Source organism: Belonocnema kinseyi, chromosome 6 (assembly GCF_010883055.1).
Source record: "Belonocnema kinseyi isolate 2016_QV_RU_SX_M_011 chromosome 6, B_treatae_v1, whole genome shotgun sequence".
Lineage (NCBI taxonomy): Eukaryota > Metazoa > Arthropoda > Insecta > Hymenoptera > Cynipidae > Belonocnema > Belonocnema kinseyi.
In genome coordinates, this window is record NC_046662.1 from 135,964,767 (window position 1) to 135,986,956 (window position 22,190).

The window sequence follows — 22,190 nt, forward strand, 5'->3', positions numbered from 1 at the left end:
CTTCGAAGATTATCATCATTAGGTTCATCCCCTTCTCATCATCTGCTAATAGAACTACATCGTCCGCGTATGCTAGAGAGTATAGTTTGCTATTACCCAAAGTCGTTTCTTCTTTCCCTTTCTCCTTTAGCTTCTCCTCTAAGATTGCCAATAGGATACTAAATAGTAACGGACTCAAAGGGCACCCCTACCTTAGACCTCGGCTTGTCCAGAAAACCTGCCCTTTTTTCTTTCCTATTTTCACCCTAATCCTGGTTTCAGTAAAAATTTCCTTTATCCTCTCCACTAACTTTTCCTCTACTCCCCTCTCTTTCATTGCCTGCCGTAGTACTTTTCTATTCACTGAGTCAAACGCTGCTTTGAAATCTACGAACAAAGCGACTAGCCTCCCTTGCTTTCTCCCCAAATTTCTGTTAACTAAATAGTTAAGTACGTAGATGTTGTCTATAGTTCCCATTCCTTTTCTAAAGCCCGTCTGATTATGTGGGATACTTTCTTTTTATTCTACCTGACTCTCCAACCTATTTCTTAGGATTTCTGCATATACTTTATAGCCGACTGACATGAGAGTGATCCCCCTGCATTCCTCTACATTCTTTCCTTCCCCTTTCAAATTAATTTTAATTCATTAAAAGTAAATATAATTTCGTTATTAAACATTTTTTGTAATTCTCATTTTCTCAATATTGAATTGCTGACATTGAATTCTAAACACAATGGGAAAAGAAAATAAAGCGTTAAAAAAAAAAAGAGTAAGAAGACGCAGAAAAAAGGGTTCATGGCTTCAGGTAATTGATGCCGAAGTTTGCAGTAGGATAAAAAACGCAGTAGAAATCCGGCCGAAGTTACTGTCTACTGCTTCCTCCGGCGGCCGCAGGCAGCAGGAGCCGAAGTTTAGAGCTCGAGTCCGGCGAGCAGGACGACCTGCCTGTCTGAGGGCAAGCAGTAGCCGAAGTACTGCTCGTCCCATCTCTAGTGAAAACCCCCAGATAGACATCTTGTGAAAGAAATTCCATCTTAATTCGTGGAAAATGATTGTTGTTTGTTTGAAAAATCCGTAGTTCTTATAAATCAGTAGTTCGTAAACTTTGTTTATTTGCAACTAAAAAAAACATTCAAATCATTTTACAACCATCAACGTATGTTCTCGTGTAATATCGTGGCCTAAAAAATGTAAAAACACCGGCAGAATTCTCTCGAGTCGAAAATATTACGTGAAAATATGATGGTAAAAAGATGGCAAAAATACATGCCATTATGCCGTAAAGCAGTGACCGGAAAATTACTGCCGCGCGGCAGTTCGCTTGAAAATTTGTTGTTTTTAGTTGAAAAATAATTTATTGCGTAGAAAATTCATCTTCTTGTTAGAATACTATTCTTGTTTTTTGTGTATTTACTAATGTGTTTCAAAACTTAACTCTACTGTTGTAAATTAGATCATTTTATTTTTATTCAAAATTGATTTTTTGATTTGAACATTTAACTGTTTCATTTTTAGTGTAAAAAGTAATTTTTTTGTTTATAGCAATTATCATTTTCAGTTGAAAATTCCTCTTTTTAAACAAATATTATTCTTCTTATTTCAAAACGCATCTATTTAAGTTTTAAATTCTTTTTCTCTTTTTGTTGAAAATTAAAACTATTTTGCTCAAAACTTTTTATTTGTTGTCAATTTATTTTTAAAGTAATAATGTAACCGTTTATCGTTGAAAATTGATCTATTTTGTTCAAAATGAGTTTTTTGTTGTTGTTGTAACAAGTTTGATTTTTTAAATTCCGAATGTTTTGGTAATCAATTATTGGTTTGAACATTGGATTTTTTTTCAAATAAAATTTTTTGCTTGATAATTTGAATATTTGGTTGAAATTTTGTAGAAAATTATTCATCTTGTTTGAAAATTCATCTATTTTATTCAAAATTATTCTATTTTATTCCGTTCTCTCGCTGATTTTGATATACACCATCGCAAAGCTGAGAATATGCAGCACGTAAATGCATTATCTAGAGCACCGATAGAAGAGGCTGTAGAACCAAGTGCGGTTTTAAATATTTCGATGCGCGAAGATGAGATCTTGATGTACTAGACAGTTGATGAAAAATTAGTCAGGAAAATAAACATTTTAGAAAAATTTGAAAGTGAACGTACACGAGCGGAGAAAGATGAGTATCAAGATAACATATTAAGAGATGGTTTACTATACAAAATCGATTACAAAGATAAAAATAAGGAATTGTATGTGGCGCCAACAGCCATGCGTAAAGCGCTATCAATTAAGTACCACGATTTGTCTAGTTATTTGGGAACTGATAGAACGGTATCGAGAATTAGAGTATATTTTTATTTTCCAGGAATGCGAAGATATGTAAAAATGCACATTAGATCTTTTTTAGCAAATAGGATGGTAGGAATGCAAGCCAGAGAATTGCATCCTATTCTTCCCGGAAAATGACCATTTGAGATTGTTAACATTGATCATCTTGGGCCATTTGTAACTTCAACTCGTGGGAATAAGTATATCCTTGTAATTATATGTAATTTACAAAAATATTGTCAATTGTATACAGACAAGGATACAAAAGCGCCTACGATGATCAAGAGGGTTGAAAAATTTATTTATAGATTTGTTTCACCTCAGAGAATCATTTCAGACAGGGGTACTAGTTTCACAGCTAATGACTTCGATTAATAATTAAAACAATGGATAAGATGTTAAAAATGACATACTTCAGACCATAGGATTAAGGTGTCGAAAGAATCCTTCATTCACATTATTCGACGTTTTGAGAATTATACTTTTCCTCATCAGGATAGAGTCGTATATATAAAATTTCCTTACATCATGTCGAGTATTTATTATGTATCCTCAATTCTCCCTTTCTCTATTGTTCTTTAAGTCATCTTCATTTCAGGTTAGTAAATTAAATAAATTATATCGTTTATTTTTCAAAAACACATACTATACCACAGATATAAAAAAGGCAGTAGATAACTTTAGAGACTACACTTTGGTGAGATGGAAACAAAAATACGTTTTGCTCCATTTCTCAAACGAGAGTAGTTTCTAAAGTTATCTACTGCCTTTTTTTATATTTGTGGTGTAATGTTTTTTTTAATAAACAATATAATTTGTTTAATTTACTAACCTGAAATAAAGATAACTTAAAGAACAATTGAATCCTGATGAGGAAAACGTACAGTTTTCGAAACGTCAAAAAATGTGAATAAAGAATTCTTTCAACACCTTAATCCTATGGTGTGAAGTTTGTCATTTTTAACATCTTATCCATTGTTTTAATTATTAATTATTAGAACACTCAGACAAATAACATCGTTTTGCAACATCTTTTATATCTTGATTATAATAAATTCGAAGAATTGTGTAAAAGATTTGGTATCAAGCATACGTTAAATTCAAGTAGGCATCCTCAAGACAATGGGCAAGTTGAGAGATTGAATCAGACTATTTTACCTGCTTTACAATCAAATCTTTTGGACAATGAAGCACTTAGATGGGATCAAGATGTAAGGAAATTAGAATCTGATTTGAATTCGTTAGTTTGTAAATCAACGGGTTGTGCTCCGTTTGAAGCTGTATATGGTTTTGTACCGCGTTATGAAGACGGTCACATTAGAATGATAACGAAAAATTCTGCAAAATATCGTTACGATAAGAACCGTAATACTAAAATTAAATCTGAAATAGCAGACATTGTTTTTGTTAAAACTAACAATGCATCAACAGGTCAGTCGCCTAAATTTCAATTTAGAAAGAAAGGACCAAGTGTAATTATTGCGAAGTTACCATCGGACACGTATAAAATTCAGAAATTATATTGTAAAGGTAAAAATACTCCCGACTACTACGCATGTCAGTCAAATTCAAATTTGGCGACCAAATTTGAATGAAGACGTAAACAGCAATTTTAGTTCAGAAGATGAGAATATTCAAAATTTAAAAGAAAAAGAAGATTCTATTGAATTTTTAGAATCAAACGTCGATAAAACTAGTAAGGAGGGCCTTGAAAAAGGCAAAAAAGAGAATTTTACTCTAGTTGAAAAGAATCCAGAATTTAATGTTATTAGAAATTTAAGACCTGTTAGAGAAAGACGGAAACCGAGTAAATTAAACGATTTTGTTTATTATTAATAAATTAGTCCAGGTATAATGGTTAAGCAATTATGTAAGTTTCGTTTATGCTTGGGGACCAAGCATCTTTCAAGGATGGCCGAATGTTAGAAAAGTACATACACAGTTTTATTTTATACAAGGTTGCTTGATAGCGTCGAGTTGTTATAAAATAGTTGAAGGAGAGTGTAGAATTGCGAGACTGTTGAGTTGGATCGCGGACCGAGATTGTGGGCTAAACAATCACTAATAAGAAATATTATATTCGAAGTCTACGTTTCTCGTCAATTCTTATGATTTATCATTTGCATTAATGAATTAAAAATTAGAATAACTGCAATATGTTATTTCCCTTCATAAGTTAATAGTTAGAAAAGTTTTTCAGACCATGTATAAGTTTACCGAAATTCAACTGCAATAGTTGTAAATGGCACGTATCATCATAATTTTTAAACGGACAGGCAAATAGATTAATTGCTTTATGAACAGGAGCAATAAGGTTCAGTCTCTGAATGGAATAATGACTGGTTTATTCTGAGGCCAATGCTATCTGGTTCATCTCAATCACTTCAGTCGCTTGTATACAATGTACGTTAGAAATTCTTAAGATTTTTTAGTGTGTTACAATTTCGGGATACAATGAAGAGCCGCGACTAAGATTTTTTTTCAAACTAGTTAAAAGTGCTTTAGAAACGTGCAATACTTTTTAATGTTCCTCAAAAAGTACGACTGACATCAGCGCATTGAATGAAATCTATTGCCGTCAAAACACGCTGTTCTTGCTGCTCAGGTGTTATAGAATGGTGTACGAACTTCGCGTAGAGTTTTATTTTGCCGAGGACGTCATATACAATGACGCGAACATTACCTACACTAATTTAAAGTTCCTCTGATAACACTTCAATAGTCAGTAGGTGATTGTTTGCAAGAGTGCACGCACATTTTCGACGTTCTCGTTCGTGGCGCTTTAGTTGGAAGCCCTTATATAGTGGACCGTCCTCAAGCGATTCTCGGTTATCCTGAAGACGCGCGTGCCAATGAAAAAACTTTGCTTCGCACGAGGCATCCATTTCTATAAGCAGTTTGTAACATATTTTACGTTTGCTGAAGCACTTTTACCCAGTTTGAAAAAAAATTTTAATCGCAGTTCCTTTCCCGAAATTGTGACAAAGTAAAAAATCTTAATAATTTCAAACGTACACTGCACACAAGCGACTGAATTTATTGTGATGAACCAAAGTGCGTTTATCTCAGAATGAAACAGGGTAACCATTTATGCAGAGGGTAAACCGTATTGCCCTAAGTACTCTCAGAAAAAAATCAGTCTCCTAACTTTTTGAATATATCGTGTAATCTAACAACGACTTATTTATACGATGAAGTTTTGAATCAACCAAAAATCTGGACCGAGAAAAGTGCTGCTTCAGAATGCTGTTTCAGAATTTTAATTCGAAAAAAATACTTAACTCTTCAACGTTGGATATTGATTACATTTCGGGCAAAGGTTTTCCACTCAGTTAATTAAATTGGTATCTTCCTAGCACTAATGGTAAACTTAGCACATGTCCAAAGTCAAAAATCAAATTTCAATCATTCAACATTTATCTATTGCTTTTACCCAGGATTTTATTTGGCTCTTTTTAGGTGCACAAGAGAATCGGCTCTTTTCATGGCCCATCGACCGTAAGCTAAATAGTACGTACTATTGAAAATTTAATCCTCGTCACTGTTCTTATCTATCAGTTATCAGATTTAAGTCCACATTGAAGATCCGATCACCTCATTTATTTTTTAAGGGCACTCAAATGTGATCAAACACGCATTTTTTCGACCCTTTGACCCAGTTTTTCTCAAAAACCTGACGTGATCGAAAATTTTTATCATATTCCGAATCAGCGTTCAAGAAATCTATCGAAAATGACCAGAAACATTCTGAAAACAAAAAAGTGTTATTTTTTTAGGACAGTGATATCAGTATATCTGCATGGACCTCCTACGATGATAATTTATCAGTAGGTAAACATTTTTTCGGTTATATAATTTTATAAAGAAAATAACGGTTTACTTGGGCCATTTTTAGGAGAAGACCTCTTTCATTTGCGACAATGTAAGCTGTACCCAGAATAATTCAGTTCTAAAGACACTGGAGATTTAGAAGTCCGCGCCCTATTTGACGAAGTAGTTAGTATAATCGCGGAATGGACGAATTGATATGCAGCCTCTTCTGAATATCTCTGATCTAAGGCTTGGCGATACAAAGGGCCGTAAGTTCGTTCTTCGCTAATGGTAAAATTTGTCGAAGAAGACGCTTGTAACTACTTCGGAGAGACTACTTAAATGATGCCATATCCTAAATATGGCTCCCAGAGTCAAGATACCTAATAATATTCTTGCACAGAAGCTCAGGGTCACAGAGAACGCTAGTATTTTATTCTTGCTTCAGCTGAATCTTGGCACACTTTCCCAATCCAAAGTCCATACCAATCTCTCTTGTGTACCCATTGACGAGATTTAAATAACCATGAACTGACTTTTAACTAGAAGCATAGATTTTTAGGTCATCCATATAAAATGCAATCGAATTTCAATATATGAACGGTTTTGGTTCTGATATTTTCTTAAATTGAAAGTCCCCGAAAACTAAGCATCAGGACCATGTCGCAATCTTGGGCAACGTGATGCAGCTATCCAGCATATGGCTCATGGTGTCACCCTGAAAGACCAGGAGCGACAGTGAATCTAGTGTTCTAAAGGTCTTTAATCTCTCTATGCAGCTCACTATGTGTAGATAAAGTTTCAAGCTTTTTAACAGACGGATGATAAGTTTATCAGAGGCTGAATCGAAAGCTTTGCCGTAGCCAATCTAGACCATTGACAGGCAGCGCTCGTGGAGTGCTGCATCTTTGAAGACGCACCTGTCAATAGGGTCATTTACAAAATTTTTTTGCCTTACAGTTAAGTTTTCTTAATGAACTTTGATTGCCAAAAAATGTAAATGTGAAATTAAAATCAAAAATTTTTTATTTAATATTTCCTAATAATTTTTTATTTAATATTTCATAAAAATTTCGAATATTCAAACGAAACATGAGGCGCCCTCATGACTTGGAACACATTGTGTGACGTCACACGACTTCAAATCCGGTGTGGCCTGACGCCCGCTAAAAAACATTTTTTAGTGTTTTTTTAACCGACATCTAAAAATATTTAGTTTTTAAATATTTTCTTGGCCATTCGTCACAATGAGCGTTCTATATATTTGAATAATTTCCGCCCACCAACAACACCACTAGTGGTGTTGATAGAAACTATTACTAGTAACAAGTCTGGCCACCGCTCGAACGTCATAGGCAAAACGAGAAACAGTAGCCGACTTGCGATTCAGTTATCGCTGGGACGTCTTAGCGAACGAAGGTTTTTTTCTCTCGCGCTAAGATAAGTACAGCAAGTGAGCCTGGCCTGAGCTATCAAACCATAATCGCATCTCTCCGGGTCGTAAACGTTTATGTTTTTTCCTCGAGGATCGCGTTCGCCTTCGGAACCGAGTTTTCTTCTGTGACGTTCATCTTGAACAAAAACAATAAAGAGCCTTCCTATTTTAACGATTCGCCTGGTCTTTTTACTTCTTGGTTGCTCCCCTGAACCAAATAACTTGGACAGACGTTACAGCCCTTAGAGCTGCTTGGAGATTCCGCCGGTCCACCACAGGAGGTGGTCTTAAGTGATCGCAGGTAAACTATCGTTGATTTCCGCCTTAGGTTCTTTTTATTTTTTTCTAATGTCCTGCGGTTCTTTCTGGGGATCGAGGTTCCTTTCATTCTTTTACATCGAGTATCCTACGGTTCTTTCTTAGGATCGAGGTTCTCTTTCGTCTTCTTAATCTACTATCCTACGGTCCTTTCTTAGGATCGAGATTCTTTTTGGGGTTCTTAATCTACTATCCTACGGTCCTTTCTTAGGATCGAAGTTCTTTTTGGGCTTCTTAATCTACTATCCTACGGTCCTTTCTTAGGATAAAGGTTCTTCTTATACTTTTCGAGTGGGCAAACAAAGGGGGATAAATGTCTATATTCGAGCTATGTGTAGATACAGATAGAGTCGGCGAAAAGGAAACCGAGTCTTCATAAAGGCGAAATGAGCAACGCTGGAAGGCGTTTGAAGAACAGCGGAACGCTCCACCCGGAGTACAGGTGGTTAGTCCCCCAGGACGGAAAAGGAGGCGAGCCCAACTAGACAAATGGCGACGTGCCTATCTTGCGGCCCATCCATCCACGAAACCAGGTACAGATTCCCCCATATCACAAAGTTTCACTCCCGATGAGGAGTATGATCCAACTTGCCCGGGGTATAACGGCAGTACCCTCTCAGTGTCCCATTCCTATGAGTTCTTCCTAATTTACGAATCCTATTTGTCTCCACCTCAATTCACCCAAGCCTCTCAGTCTCCACTGCCTGATTTTTCTTCATTCTCAGAGGGTCCTAGTTCGCGGATTTCGGGCACCTCGACGCAACCCCTCGGAGAAAATGATTTTTTAGACCTCCAGACCTCTCCGATCCGTCTTTCCCATCTAACTCTTCCTAGATCGTCCGTCATTCACGTAGATTGTACTGAAGCGAATGGGACGGCTTCCCTAGAGAAGGTCCTCCGACCACCCACTCCAGGGGCGGATATTACTTTCGTTGACGGTAAGGCCGTCATTAATAATAAGAAGAAGAGCCTCACTCGAACCGTTAGGGGGCGCTCTCACAAAAGGGATACATTTACGGATCAGGGGCTGCCATCCTACCCAGTTTGTCAAAGTCCTCCCCAATTTCTCCTACATAAGCCTTCTCGGAAACAGCGGGCCCTGAGGTTGATTTTCGGCCGTGAAGGAAAGCGATCCTCCGTATCCCTGCAGCGTTGGATACCCGAACACTGACCTCTAAGCCCCCAGCAGAGACCGAATAAGCTACAGTGAGTCTTCGGATCTTGCTTTGGAAAAAATTGACCCCCTTGAACCCTTCTGCGGCGTCAGGCCAGAGACGTGAAAAAAACGCGGCTCAAAGAAAGACATAGCAGGATGTTGGGGAGAACCTAATCATCGACAGATGTGCTTGCAAAAACGGAGTATCCTACCAGCACTACCTATCAAACGCCTCGTTTGACTATCGGAAAACTTTCTATTCAACCTCACATAGACTTATCATCTGTCTGTTGGAAAGTTTAAAGGTTCATCCATACATCGTGAAGAGCATAGAAAGATAGATGCCGCTCTAGAAAACCAGATTTACTATCTCATCTGGAAAACATCGCGTGACGACTAACAACGTCACAATTAACAACTATCTTTTGCATTACGCTATTCCCAAGGATATTTCTGCGGCAAACTTTGAAAATAAAAACCATACGATCACTCATGTATTTTACATGGATGACCTCAAGATATATGCTCAAAATAAAGAGAAAATAGATCTAGCTATAGAGATTATGATTAAGTACACTCAAGAGATTGGAATGAAGTTTGGGTTTATAAAATGCGATAGAAGCGCTGTACGACAAATTGGCCCTGGTCGTGATACAAAGCCGCATTCAGGACGTAACATGTATTTAGAATTTTCTCGCATGCAGATAAAATTGTCTTCTCCGACAGATTTGGTGCTCCGAATTATCATCGAGGTTCAAAGTATCTGCAAAGAACATGCTTGTATACACATGTATACACTTGTATCTACATGCTAATAGAGGTAGTACTCTATTCATTTGTTGTGGATGCATTGACGAAGGACGAGCAAATGGACGAGAACCTTTTCTTCAAATGGTCAGGAAGCACGAAGAAGTTGGAAAAGGAGCGTTACTGTGTAAAGCAACGCGGGAGGCTGCTAAAACACTTGTCCTTGACTTCAATATCGGGAGTGAGCAAAATGCATAAACATTAATTATCTCGAGTAATCACTGCTGAAGGCGCGGATCAAGAAAGCACAGGAGAAAATCTTCCGTGAATCACTCCTTAACAAGAGGATCCAAAGCATCTTCTACAGAAATGTGAAGGATCAGTGGATGAGATATGAACTAACGTTGCCTATCCTCAAAACGACTGGATTTAAGTCAGGCACGCACGGTTTAATTTGGGCGTGTCAAGACAGTATCATTTTCATTTCAGCATACCGTCGGCATCATGGGAATGAGGCATTTGTTTCATAAGTCATTTGGTTAGTTTTTACTTCGAGGAATCAAAAAGTCAAGGCTTCATTTTAACGCCTGACTAGAATTATTTTTGCTGATAACTAGAACTTCTCAATTTCTAAAAATAATGCATTACTTCTGACGGCATGATAGTAATTGACGTTTTAAAAGTATTTTATGTAGTTTTTTATATAGGGAAGACACCAGACAATGTCTAATTTCGACGGCAAACTCGGACAACGGACAATTTTAACGACGAACTCTTACCTACTTAAAAAAAGAAAAATGCCACCGAAGATGAAACTTACTTGAACTTTTAATGATTTTTAGAAAAAAAAAATCATGACTTAAAGTGGAATGATAAGAATTGATGTTATAAAAGAGCTTTTTAACCGTCACAAAATTTATACATTTTTTACACTTATGATTTTCAGAAAATAATACATTGCATGACTTTAAGAAGTACCTTATAAACGATGGGAACTAACGGTTTAATCAGAGATTTTGTAACTTTTCAACACCAAAGGATCTTCGTCTGAAAAAATTAGGTTCAGCAGCCCGACATCTTCCCAGGTACTGCGAGCAAATAAAGTAATTTCAGCTACAGATTCTGGGTCAGTCAGGTACCTTGGAATTTTCCCAACGGCGCTTGACGTAGTAATTCAACCATCAATCAGTCTTTGTTATGAATGTTGAATGTGAAACAAAGAAGTAGAAGCTATTTATATGGAATGAAAGCTTCGAATGTGTGCCCTCAGAGTTTACATTTTTCTTGTACCTTCTTTCCTGTTCCTTTACACCCCTCCCACCCCCAATACACTTACTTGGTGGTGGGAGGGGGACCTACAGTTCAAGGTGGGTACCGTTCCCACGACTCTCCAGAGTTGAACAACTCCCTTGCTACACTAGTGTTCACCACATGGGCCGAACAAATATTTTTAATAAATGGTAATTTTGTACAATGTGTCAGTACTTTTGTAATTCACAATTTCGGTTTTAATATAGAAACAGTTGCTTTCATACAATTTTCTTAGAGGTGATAAAGACTGCATTTGTCGGGCAGAATTACTATAGGTTTCAAAAATGTTGACCGCTCTACTAAAAAACTTCACTGCGAAGATAATTTTATTTGCGAACAAATTCTCTATTCATTACACCGTCCTACATTTAAATAATAGTAGCTTACTCGGTTAATTATAGAGGAGGACCTTATCTCAACCCCAAAGTGTGATAGAAAGCTCAGATAAAGTTTGAGATGAGTGAAAAAATTTTAATAATAGAATGACGTACGAAATAAAGGTTCAAAATTATTAAATAACTGGTTACTAGCGATTGTTTTTCCTACGTTTTGTTTTCTTGCACGAATAAAAGAAGCCATCAGTATCAGTGCCATTTGAGGGACACTTTTCGCCACTTTCCCCAGCTACCGGATTACCTGAATGCATTGGTATTTATTTTCAGGCTTCTGGAAGAGTTCATTTTTTTACTCATTTCAAACTTTAGCTGAGCCTTCTATCAAAATTTGGATCTAACATTTTAGGGTGCTCACCGTGGATGACTTTCTGTCTCCGTTGCATTTCTAATTCCTCTATGGTTTCTGTCCTGATATTCAAGGCCTCTTCTAAGGACAAATTCAAGGGACTGTAGTCAAGAACAGCTTTACAGATTGTGTTGTAAAGTGCAACATCTAGCATGCTGTTAAAATAGTTTCGAAACTGATTGGCGAGTTTTTTTGCAAAAAATGTACGAGAAACCAAGAAGACTGCAGGCGTGAAGGACACATCTCGAAAGGGAACTCAGAGGGAAGTAGCCCTTGCACCTGGAAAGATGGCGAGAGAGCCAACTCAAGTCCCCAAAAGAGAACAGACCAAAGACCACCAGCGAAGGAGCAGAGGACCCGCATCATTGAAGCGCGGACATCAGCAGGAGTGATAAAAGAGCAGAGGGTGGAATTTCCCCCTAAGCAGATAAGGAAAAAGGAGGCCCCCAGATGCGCTCGACCGGAAGCGATGTTGGTGAAACCGGCACAGGAACAAAGTTACGCTGAAGTTCTCAAGGATTCGAAAACCAAGATCTGAAGTCGAAATCTTAGATTTAGATAAAATGACGAAGGACGAGGAGTTTAGGGATGCCTTAAAGACACACTTCAAGGAGAAATAGCTAGGAGAGGTTAAAGTGAACATGACGAACAAGGCCTTCAGGGGAATCTGAAGGCTTTTGTGGAGTTAAGTGAACAGTTAGTCCAAGTCTAACTTGACCCGGACACTTGAAGGTGGGGTGGGTCTCCAGCAGGGTACGTAAGAAGACTGAGACCACAAGTTGTTATTGCTGTCAAAGTTACGGCCACCTGTCAGCGAAATGCATAGGTCGAGATCGTACAACGTGTTGTTGGAGATACGAAAAATAGCGGTACAGAGCTAGGGAGTGTGACGGCAAGCCACACTACTATCTCTGCAGTAGAAAGGAGGGAGAACCAAGGACAGACCATCTTCCAGGTACAATAAGGTGCTCAACCTTCCGAGAGGCAGCCGCTTAGCGGAAATCGCGGAAGTAAAAAGAGTAAAGAAGCAGAGAAATCGGTAGAAAAACAGAAAAACCAGCAGGCACTTTTATAGTGAAGAAAACGGAAACCCCCTGAAGTAATGCGAAAGCGGTTCCGGGAGGATCTCTGCCAAGGAGAAAGGGTGGTGTTTTTAGTGGGTCACTGGTTGCGTCACTATAGTGATAAAATTAAGATCTTTATTTATATTATATACGCTAAGGTCGCTGCAGTGAAGCTATAAATGTCCCCACACAACCGAAAAGTTCGAACCCTTCTTGATGTGATTTGAACATTTTTGACCAGCCCTTTAAAAAAAATAAATTAATTTTTTAAAATAATAGAATTTTTTTAATGTAATAAAACTACCCTTTCAAATGCTTAATTAATGTGTTGCATTCGGTGCTTCGTCATTTCTACACGAACGGTTCTGTTTAACCTTTCAAGGCCGGTGTTAGACCATTTGCGAGCCCGAAGGAGTACGCGAGGACAGGGATGAAATAGGTGTTGATTGCCCTGATTTTGTTTGCCATGATAACGGACGCCCCAAACTCTTTGTTTGTGGAATAATTTGAAAAAAATTCAATTTTGCTAAATTTGATTAATGTGTGTGTATTTTGAAGTTATTTGTTCTAAAATTCTAACCAGCTTTACTTCTAAACTACAAAATATATTTAGCCTAGAACTTGGGACAAGCAAAAAGCATAGTACCTAATGTACCGGAACTTACCCTGTTTGTAGAAAATGAGAATTTTATTTCATAAATAATGTCGTAGTGGCTACCGACAGCATCAGTACGACAGAGACCTACATTTTCGGAATAGCAGAGTTGAAAACCGATCCGAACCTCCAAATAGTACCAATGCATCAAATTTCTATTTAGAAAAATAAAATGTCTTTGTTATTATCCCTAAAAAAAGTTCTGGAATGTCCGTTATACTATTTTATAGTATCTCCGAATTCAGTTTTTAAACATTTTAATTTTTGTGGACAAAAAGCCGGGGGAACTGAACCTGATTTACCAGAAGACAAAGTATCACATGCCCTTAAAGCAACCAATCCCGACGCAACCGGAACGTCTAAGCCGTCCACCCCTGCTCCTTCTATCCAAGAGGGTAAACAAGAACAGGAAATTTATACACGATACTTCGTAAAACATTGTTTCTTAGAGTGCAGACACTAGCCGCGGATGACGGCACAATTGAAGGTGAAAGTTTTACCTATTGATGCTGTTTTTAGAGATACCAACCTTTGCACAATGTTAAGAGGAACAGTGCTCATTGACCAGATTAAGTGACCCCAGACGAAAATCCTTTTCCATGTGGCTCGCGATGGATTGAGTCTGATGCTTGCAAAAAGGGATTTTTTTGAGTTTTATAAGAAATGAAGCTTTCATACCTCCAAGATAGTCGATTATAAGAACCACAAGATGCACTTTGTAGCCTTGGTACAGCTTCCTCAGATCTTTGAGGACAATATCTAGCTTTATAGCAATGATACGTTGAGTTGTGTAAGATGAGAAATTCCAGTAGGTCTTACACGGATCATTCTCCACAAAGGACTTCAGTTCCCCTTGGGCGTACGACAAGACAGGCTAATTTTTCCATCCTGAGAAAGACTTTTTGATGGATTTTTGACCTCCTAGTTCTCATGTTGGCATCATCGGATATCTGCTAAAGTTGTTTTGATGTAACAGGTAGTATATTCGCTGGAGGATCTTTCTTTTGTTCGCGTTGGTAAGCTTCCTTGCCTGACAAGGATGTCCCTTCTGAGTTGGTCCGAACGTTTAAACGATGTTCTTGCATTTGGCCGGGGCCATTGCCTGGTCGTACCCTCGGTTCGGTTCTATTGCCACTCTCAACTACCCAAATGGAACGAGGCTGACTGCAAGAGCCGGAGCCCTTATTATTTTTTAAAACTATTTATCGGGTGAATCAGGTTTTTTGATCAGATCCAATGAGTATGTCAAGTAACTGAAGAGGTTAGGATGTTATAAGTCAATTTAATGCGATTTTTGAAATCGTTTGCGATGATGGTGTAGGTATAAAATTAGGAGCATTTGTGTAGTTTAGAGTTCGCCCTGTATCCCTGTTCTATTTTAAATGCGGCCCCAAGCGTTGAAGGTGAAAACAGTCACCTCTGGATGCTTTCTTCGAGCTACCGTATTTTTTTTCAAACTTTTACTCGGGTTAACCCGGTTTTTCATAATGGCCAGGGACTAAGTCAAGTTACGGATGTGATGAGGATTTTATAAGTTCATTTAATACGATTGAAATTTCTTCAGGTTATGTTGCAGCTAAAAAATTACGAAAATAGTGTTTCTTCGAGTTCGTCTTTAACCGCTGTTATACTTAAACAGCGGCCGCGAGCGTTAGAGACGACGATAGTCACCTTTAGACGCTTTCTCAGAAGCTACCTTGAGCTATCCTTAAAGCAACCAATCCCGACACAACCGGAACGTGTACGTCGTTTACTCCTGCTACTTCTATCCTAGAAGATAAGCAAAAACGGAAACTTTACTCAAATACTTCGTACAAAATTCTTCCTTAGAGTGTGGTCTCCAGTCGGTGATGACCTTACGCGACAATCCGTGGTTTTTTTGAGTTAGTACAGCCTGCTAAGCTCTAAAAGAAGAGCCTGATATTTCGTCTGTTTCTCATTCTCTTTTGCCGTGATATTACCATCGGCTGGTGCCCAGTATTCAATCACATAAATTATCTGGGTCTTTAGATCTTTAAAGACAATATCAGGCTTTGTACCACGGATACGTTAAGTGCTGGAAAATCAGAAATTTTCCGTAGATCTTACACTGATGATCCTCCACTATGGACTCCAATTCCCCCTGGGTGTATGGCAAGACGGGCATTAGATCAACACGATAGAAATGCCGAAGATGGTAATTTAACACCTTTAGATCCGCATTATTGATTCTTTTTTTCTTCAAAACTTTTACTCGGGCGAGTCCGGTTTTACATTATACCCACGGACTAAGTCAAGTGAGTGATGTGATGAGGATGTTCTTAGTTAATTAATTACGATGCTTGAAACCTTCTGCGATGATGTTGTAGGGGCACAATTACGAGCATGGGGTAATTTGGACTTCGTCTTTTACCGCTGCTATACTTAAAAAGCGGCCGCGAACGTTGGAAATGACAATAGGATGAATAGATGCATGATTCACATTCCACTATATGGTCTTTACTTTATGCCTTAACTCGCTATACTTATGGATCTTGGTTGTATAGGTTGACTGCAAATTTCGGTTAAGTGGACAAGCAATGTCGATGATGTAGACTCCTCCACCTTTTTTTTTCTCGCATCAAGATGTCAGGTTGATTGCTCGGTTGTAATAATCCGTTTGAATTTTAACATCCCAATATACGATGTAATCTTCGTTTTCTAAAATGGGATTTGGAAAGTATCTATAGAAAGGCATCCATTCTTTTAAGAGTCCTAGGTTTAGGACAAGTTGTTGATGTATAATGCCCGCTACATAATTATGTCTATGCGTATATTCTCTCTTAGCCATTACGCGACAGCCATCAATAATGCACTCGATGGATTCGTTAGTATCTCCACATAATCGGCACCGGTTAACCACGTCTTGATGTAACACGTGTTTGCAATCATTTCTGGTGCTGAAAATGTTTTCCTGTATCGCAATGAGGAAACCTTCAGTTTCTGGATACAGAACACCCTTTCCTAGCCAAATATTGGATGCCTCACTATCCATCTCATGTTGATGGTCACCGTGGATAGTTCTCTGTCTACATTTTAATTTTAATTCCTCTATAGTTTCTGTCCTGATATTCAAGGTCTGATTTGAGGACAAATTCACGGGCAAGTAGTCAAGATCCGCTTGACAAATTGTGCTGAAGAGCGCAACACCTCCTTTGCTGTTAAAAAAGTCTTGCAAATTTTATATCTTGTGACTTACACAGTTTTTTTTTACATTAACAATGTCTCATAATGAAGGCAGTCCTGAGACTTTTCTTAAGTACGGTATGCTGGATACTCTTAGATTCAATAATACCCAGATACTTATATGATTCGCCCGCTGCCATTGCCTTGATGTCATTTTCGAACTCCTTCGCTAACTTTAATGGTCACTTGATGACAATACTCATTATCATGAATTCTGAACCTATGAGACATGCTGTTTAGTGTTTTGCTCAATGGGTTTGACACTAAGAGAAACCACAGTACACTTAAGGAGCCTCCTTGAAATATACCCGTCGTAATGTGTATTGATTTAGTTATCCTTGGTTGTCCATGATCAAAATACGTGATTCTTGTACCCCAGAACCTCATCGCATGACTTAGAAAGTCAATTATGCTTGGGCCAATTTTGTAAACTTTTAAGACTTTAAGCATATAGTCACGCGACAGACGGCACAGTTGGAGGTGAAGGTTCCACCTCTGGATACTTTTTTAGAGTTACCAACTATTGTACAATGTTCGGAGGAACACTGCTGATGGACCCGATGAAGTGATCCCAGAAAAACAGGCTTTTGCATCTGACTTGCGATCAACTGAGCCTAATGCTAACAAGCCGGGATTTTGTTGAGTTGACTACGAAATTAAGCTTTCATACCTCCAAGGCAGCCTATTATGAGAACCACAAGATGGATTTTGTAGTTTTGGTACAGCCTGCTCAGCTCGAAAAGAAGAGCCGGATATTTCGTGCGTTTTTCTTCCTCCTTTGCCGTGATACTACCATCGGCTGGTGCCGAGAATTCAATCACGTAAATTATCTTAGTCTTTAGATCTTGGAGAACAATATCAGGCGTTGTAGCACTGATAGGCTGAATGGTGGAAAACGAGAATTTTCAGTAGATCTTACACGCGATGCTCATAAGCATCACGCCAAAAAGGACGAAAAGCATTACTCCGGCACTGAAGTCCTCACTCTGTGACGCGAGAGTAAACATCTCCCTGAATCCTTATAGATGAGTAGAGATTTGTGATGGTGGAATGCATGGTGGAAACGATACATGTGGCTTAGGAGTATTTGTGGCCGAATTTTCCCTCGTTGAAGACCCGTGTTTTAAAGCATCAATTCCAATCTTGTCACCGAAAGTAATGCCATATTTTCTTAAAATCCTTAGAAATGCCAGCTTTGATGGCATTTGGCCTCTTCTTCAACAGGGATAAGAGATAAAACAAAATATCAATTTCAATCGTGCTAAACTTTCAGTCCTTTAGTAAGCTGGGCTACCTTAATGCTGTACAAAGGATTTTAAAAACTCTATAGTAAAAACCAAATTATTTAAAAAATTTGAAAACAAATTTATAATCATAATTTTTTTCATAACGTTGTCAAAATTGGACAGTGATATTTTCCAGAGTTTTGGGGAGTCGAGCGAATTTTGGTCAAGCTAAATTTTCTAGTGGTAAAGTTGTACAAAAAGTTATAAAGAAATGGTCTGGAAAATATTAATTCGATAAATTTAGCGGTTAAAAAATATTGTTTTACTTCCAGCGTGGCCGGTGCTCGCGCGTAGGCAAGGTAGTCTGTGCTCGGGCAATCAAGTGCCACAGCAGTTCGTTGGAAGCACCCAATGAAAATTTAAAAAGCAATAAAAAATTATGCTTTCTTACACATAGAGAGATTTTGTGAGATTAATTCACGGTTTTTTGAAATTTCTCTCTGCGTATCAATAAATTTCATTTTGCTTTTTAAGCTGATTGACTACTATATACAATAACATAAAAAATACATTAGACTTAGATGTTAGGCTTTTTACGTAAATCATTTTTGCCATACTTATTCCAATAAATGCGGAAGGTACAATACAGTAGGGAGCACACTACAGGTGCAATAGGGGATTAAAAATTCAAATTTATCAAGTAAATATTATTCCTTGCAAAATTCTTATGAGGTGACTTAACTTCAATTTCAAAAGCTCGGGAGCACGGGTTAATGTTGACCGCGGTTTGAAAAAAATGCGGAATTTCTTTTTCCGGAAAACGAACAAATTAGGGGAGTCGATCACCAAATATCGAAAGTCGAATTTTTACCAGTATAAATTTGGTTCACTATTTATTATTTTTAATCAACAATATGTATTAAATCTAATATTAGTTTATTACTATTAATATACGCGAGTATTATACTTAATATATTTTGCCAAATACAGTAAACTTCCACTTATGCCCTCGCGCACCTAGTTTCCCTGACCCTATACGCACTTATTTCACCGTGCGCAGTTCCTTTACCTCCCACCAAGGTCCCTACGCGGGCTAGACGGTCAAGCCCTAGAGATGGGCTGACCAATTAAAAAGGGGCCCGAACAGCGGGAAGTTTGATTTGCGTATTTAACCCTTAGCTGGCCTACGCCTGGCCACAATCATAGCTGGCACACTGGGACGTTTTTGACCCCAGCCACTTTATTGCCTCATTCAGAACATATATCAGAATAATTTGCGACTAGCGCAAGTATGACAGAACAGTAATCGATGCGACTCACAGATTGGCCGCTCGCACAATGCACAACCTTCATTGGTCTTCTTGTCGGACGATGCTGAAGATTGTAAGGCATCTATAGTTTAAAAATTTATTTAAAAAATCACAGTTCTACAACATTATGTACTCACCTTTTTGAGTGATTTCGAATAGAAAAACACACCGAAAAAGCCCGAAAAAAAATCGAGAATGTGCGTCGCTGGCACAATGGAGTCGTTGGCGGCACACCTCTACTTCACTCCACTGCCAGAGCCCAACTGACGTGCTAAGACTTTCTATCGGTATTCCACGTGAAAAAGTAACTCTCTGACTGACACTATATGGCACAACAAGTTTGAATTTCGGGCAAGAAAGGGCCGGGAATTCGAAATGAAAAGTTGCTAGACGTCAACGACCCCATTTGGCCAGCTAAAGGTTAATATGACGTCATGGTAATGCTGATAACTTTTTCGAGCAAATATTCGAAAAGTAAAAGTAATTCATAAATGTCAGAATAGTAAAATGCTTCAACTGTAGAATGTATTTTCTCAGTCATGTTCCATTCTTTTGTCGATTAACTATCAAATTTACTTGAGAAAAGGTTACAATTCAGGCCTTTTTAACTTACCGTTGCATTTTGAAAATTGTCTCCAAAAAGTCGTGTGCAGTTGCAGTGCAATTTAGGTATCAAAGATCATGTAAACTTCCTGGCGGCTGACAGTTCCACCTATCCTAGCATGATACACTTGAAAATTCTGACCTTTATAACTTACTTGTACTTTTAGATTATTTTACCTGGAAAAATTTTCTGCATTCCTATGTCAAAGATTTCATACGTATTTGAACAGTGATCAACAACTGTGCTAATCTTCCTGACACATCAACCTACCCGTCCAAGACCGTGTGTGCTGGAATACTCAATATGCCGCGAAATATTTAAGTCGGTTTTTGATTCCATTATATTAATTTTTAGTTGGAAAATTTTACTATTTCAACCAAATGAAAAATCTGCCATGTTAATCAATCGCATGCTAACGTACCGCGACTTTTTCAACCGCGCATGTGCCGAAACCTATTATTATTGTTGATAGTATGATAGTATCTATTTATTGGCGGCTTATAGTAGGGGTATCGGTACTACGCCGAAGCAGCCAATCAACGTTGCAGAATACAAATATCCTGATGACTCCCGGTAGAGATAGGGGCCCCTCCCGAGGGGGGCATTCGTGAGCGTGTACGTTTTACAGTGAAGGACATAGGTGGAAGTTTACTGTATTTCAAATTACATTAGAATTACGAAGTCAATTTAAAATAATATACTTTAAAAATCAATATACAGAAATATGTATAATTTAAGTACATAGTCTGTTTAACGTAAAATGGTCGATTTATTTTATTATGCTATTTCATCTTATTTGTATTAATAATTATGAAACATAAATTTATGTACGTTATGTCTACCATGTTTTGGGCATATTTCGTGTCTACGAATTTTCTTCTCTTGGTCATTTTCTTCCAATACAAGCATGCCAACGGTTAATCTAATTTTCCATACACTTCTTCTAGGCCTCGACCGAGATAGCCTTTATTTCCTTCAGCGAATTTCTTTTTATGACATCAATTGACTTATAGCACGTTCTCTGGAGCGGATATTTGAGTTAAAAAAAAAGGAAAAAGTCACAGGGAGCCAAATCTGGAGAATATGGTGGCTGACCGATGAATTTTGTTTCGTGTTTGGCCAACAATTCAGTCACAATCAGGCTGGAATGTGACGACGCATTATCGTGGTGAAAAATCCATAAATTGTCTACCCGAAAATCCGGCCGCTTAAGACGAATTGCTTCACGTAGACGCCTCAAAACGGCCAAATAGCCAAGCACAATTTTCATCACTTTTTCGATGTTATCGTCATTAACAGAGGTGGATGGACGACTCAAATGAGGTAAGTTTTCTAGTTTCTAGTTTTCTAGTTTCTAGTTTCTAGTTGGAACTTTTAGCTTTGCTCAAAATTTGCTAAGATCCCCAGACGCTGGAAAGTAGTTATGTCTAATTTTAACAACGTTATGAGAAAAATTATGCTTTTTTATATAAATACTTAAACTTTTAACATATGCCATTACCCTGAGAACAGTGCGAAGCGTAAACGCCGTAAATTTTATTGCGAAATTGTCAACATTGGTTGACTTCTTACGAAAAGGGATAGGTCGTAGACGCGGCTCACGGACAGGGTCCGTTTGTGTGCAGTAATGACAAGATTTTTGTAGTCATAGGGTCTTGCGTGTATAACAAATAGCCCCATTTTGCAACCAGTAATACACACGAGTTTGGAAAAAGATATTGACGTAAGAGCCATTTTTGGATTCTCGCATTTCATTGGTCGGCCGCCATGATGAATTGACATAGGTACAGTTAAACGGTGGACCAAGTTGTAAATGAAAGTTCAATTCCCGTATTTAATGTTTATTGTTGAACAAATTAAAAAAAAAACAGAGGAAAATTCAATTTGTTAAATGCTTCGGTGGTGTGAACTAAGAATTTACTTGAATTACGATCTCGTATGTTTTCGCGATGAAAATTATCTTGTTTTGATTGCGAGGTTATGTATGGTTTATAAGTTTTCAATGACAACGCAAAACAAATCAAGTTTCGTCTGCTTCTTTTAATAGTTTGGAACTGCTTATTTAATGAGACAAATATGCAAAAAAAGTGCACAAATCAATATAGAAAAGGTTCCTGTATATTCAGCAATGAAAGAAGTATGTTATATTTTCGACGAAATTGAAAATTTTAAAAAAGATCCGAAGCTGTTTATATTATTTTGAAAGAAAATATGAATAGTAGAATTTTACCGTAGAACAGCAGAATTTTTAACAACAAAGTCTAAAAACATTATTTTGGGGTTCATATTACCTTTC

General features: G+C 37.8%; 1 protein-coding gene and 1 long non-coding RNA gene across 8 annotated transcripts in view; one reads left to right on the plus strand and one right to left on the minus strand.

Moving 5' to 3' along the window:
* LOC117175240 (heterogeneous nuclear ribonucleoprotein K) overlaps positions 1-22,190 on the minus strand; it is a 374,225-nt gene that overhangs the window by 163,582 nt on the left and 188,453 nt on the right. The window lies entirely within an intron of this gene.
* LOC117175243 overlaps positions 20,846-22,190 on the plus strand; it is a 225,958-nt gene continuing 224,613 nt past the window's right edge. The window contains exon 1 of the long non-coding RNA XR_004467456.1: positions 20,846-21,217. This is a non-coding gene — a long non-coding RNA (uncharacterized LOC117175243). The remainder of the gene's footprint in view (positions 21,218-22,190) is intronic.